Here is a 3,398-nt window from a genome sequence, read left to right on the forward strand (position 1 = left end):
CGCGGCGGCACCCCGGTACCCCCACAGCCCACCCTGCGGCAACAGAGCGTCTCAGGGCAGTTTAACATACACGACGGGTCAGACCTTGCACCCACTGCATCAACGCTCTGCCAGCAAAAACACGTGTTTTCAACCCATCATAAAGCTGAACTAAAGGTGGAAAAGCAGCAAGATCCAGAACACGTACGTCTGCACACACATCCACTCTTCCTCCATCCCAGCCGTGTTCAACCGGCTCACAGCAACTTTTGGAGCTCCTTAGACGAAGGTGCTAAAACTTGCTTTGCAAATAATGCTGTGTTAGCTCTTCTAGCGCTCCTCCGGGCAGCAGGGCTCAGCTTCCAACCCCCAAAGCTAACCTACGGGTGCCTAATTTGTTTCCAGCAGCTACAGGGATCCCATTACATAGGCTGAATGTTGCACAGCACAAGTGAACCTGCTTTTCTTATTAATTTCAGAACAGATCAAGGTGTGACGACACCTCAGCCAGGGATCCAGGCATCACAAGCTGAAATCCACTTGCTGGAGAGAATTAGGTCTGTTTGGCAGGGAGAGGACAGCACATCAGCTGAGGTGGCCCTGAGCCATGCAGCCCCACTAGCCATGGCTGCTAGGATGCACTAGGAAGCCTCTAGCTCACAGGGGATACACACTGTCCCCCAGTGGCTGCAAAATGCCTTTTTAGGCTTGCTGTAGCCCTGTGGTCATTCTCCACACTGTAGCCCACCCTCACACAGACCAAAGTACTTGCTCCCCTGGCAATGGCCATGCATATGTGTGTTTGAGATTGACTGAAGAGATGCCAACACCCCAGGATGCTGAGAGGCACCCACTGGGGACCAGCTTGACAGTTCCACCCAAAGCAAGTCTAGGGTATCCCTGAACAGGAGGAAAAATTAAAAAGAACATCCATGAAGCATGTAAATGGCGTGCACGAACATTGCAAGCTCACAGAAGTCTCATCCCCATGCTCCTATCCTACATTGAATTGAGTCAGACCCATTAGCAAGGAAAAAATAAAATCACCACCAAAAACCTGAGCTATCCCCAGTGTTTGGGGTAAGTAATCAAGCAAAGACCTCCCTTGTTTCACCTGTGGGTGCCTAATCCTGTATATGTCTACTGAGGTAAGCGATGCAGTTTTCATAGCTTTGGAGCAATCAGTAAGTTCATCCTGTTCCTCTGGAAACTGCAGCCACATGGCTAATTTATTCTCTAGCCCTGTTTGGAAGGGACAAAGGGTGCTTGTAACCTCTGTTCTTGGGCCTGTGTATTTAAAAGCTGCTGGTGGAACAGTGTTACATGTGACCTGAGGTGACCATAAGTGGAAGTATTGTCTGGAAATGCTGCAGCCTTCTTTCCAAGTATGTGACATGGACCTTGGTGACAGCATGTACTAGATGAAGTTTAAACATACATGTAATCAAATGATACAAAGTCATTTTTCAAATGAAACTGCAATAGACAGAGAAAAGGCATAGCCTGTACATGATATATCTTGACTAACTGGCTGACAGGTAACATGAAATTAAAGAGTTAGAGATCCTCTGTGATTTTCAGAAGGCTTCTACTACTCATGTGCAGTATTACAGGGTTTTTTGTTTGTTTTAAGTGGATTTTTTTTGTTGTGATACAAAAGTAACCCTGCTTGCTTTCCATATCTGGAATACTCCCAGCCAGTGAGATCGGTATAGCTCTACAAGGAGGAAACACTAGTCAAAACCCCAAGAAAGCTTGATTTAAGGACTAAAACATGACAGCAAATGGACCGCTAACATGCTTAATACTAACATATATAAGCACCCTACATGTCAATGGCCTAAAAGCAAGGTTAAAAATACCATTTTCATAGTTAAAACTGTAGTCTTGATACAGCTGCATGGTCTCTCCTTCCCATTCAGACACAGGACTTCTGTAGTGGACAGTTCTTCTAGCACAGAGGATAGACTAGTCATCCTGAGAGCCCACTGCCCACAGCCATAGGTTGAAGTTCTGTGATTTTCCCTTCTTCTAACAGAGATAAATTAAAATTCCTACAGATAAGGCAAGGACTTTGAGCCACTTTCTGAAAGAGTACAATTTAGTCCTGGTGTCTTGGGTCACGCAGTCCTTGAAGGTCTTGTGCAGTAAAGTATGTTTGAAAAGCTGCGTGGCCAGTCTGCCCTGAGAGCCAGTGGCACTTCTTGCAGCACTCTATGTATGTTTAAAGAAAACAGGTGCCTACAAATACAAACGGAAGCATACCGTAGCCATTTCAACCTGGGACCCCAAGCCTGCAAGCTGTTGCATGATGATTGATTGCTACAACCTGGGCAGCTCCGGCAACCAGGGAGAGTGGGAGAGAGCAATCACCTGTGGAGATTCACTATTTGCTCAGACTAAACAACTCCAATTTAGTACCCCTCCTTATTTAAGTGACCTCATTTTACAGGGGAGGTTTAGACTTCAGAGCAGACAAACTGACAAATACACACAAGTAATCAAATAAATGAGAGAAAGAAAAAAGAGGAAAAACATTTATAAATGTCACTGTCCAATGTCTTTTCAATTTAAGTGAAATAAGATTATCTACATATATCTACAAATATCTACATGTATCTACACTGTTTGCAGATATGATTCTTTGGTGGTTTTCACTTTTTTCCTATGCTGCAACTATCAAGCAAAAAAAAGTGTTTGTATAATCTTTGAAAGGAATAATAAATATAACAACTTCATTAAACATTTGACCAAAGCTTTGGCACTAATCAGTTTACAGATAACAAATCATACTGAAAACTCTGAAATAACAGCGGCAAAGCAACAGAGCACATCCGAGAGCCATTTCCCACTGACTAATAATAAGCACAAGGCTATTTTACATCAACCTTTCTGAGAACATTAATTATGGTTTAGTCAGACACTTAGAATCTCACAATTCACTGCAAATATCAAATAAAATACATATTTCTTGCACAAGTCTTTTTCATGGATCCAGATATATTTTTTTATAACAGAAAAAAAATTACATAAAATATTCATGTTAGCCTGTAGCCCTTCTTAAACCCTTCCAAAAAGTTTTGGAAGCCCAAAGCCCACTGCCAGAGACAGAATAAACATTGCCATTATCACTGCCACCTGCACAAGGGAAGGACTATGTTTTAAAAGGTGTGTAGTGAAAATGCACAAACATGGATGACTAGAGGACTTAAAAAAATAACAAACAAAAAACAAACAACCCAAAACCTTCTTTTCATGAAGTCACATGGAAGAATCAGAAAAGTGTTCATAATACTGTATACCAACACAGCTGAGGAGCTGTTCAATACCTTCTCTGAACACAAAGGGACTGCCATTTGGTGAGCGTCTGACAAAAAACACAAGCCAACTATTCAAAACACATCACTGGAGAAACTGTG

Source organism: Phaethon lepturus, unplaced genomic scaffold, assembly GCF_000687285.1.
Source record: "Phaethon lepturus isolate BGI_N335 unplaced genomic scaffold, ASM68728v1 scaffold17163, whole genome shotgun sequence".
Taxonomy (NCBI): domain Eukaryota; kingdom Metazoa; phylum Chordata; class Aves; order Phaethontiformes; family Phaethontidae; genus Phaethon; species Phaethon lepturus.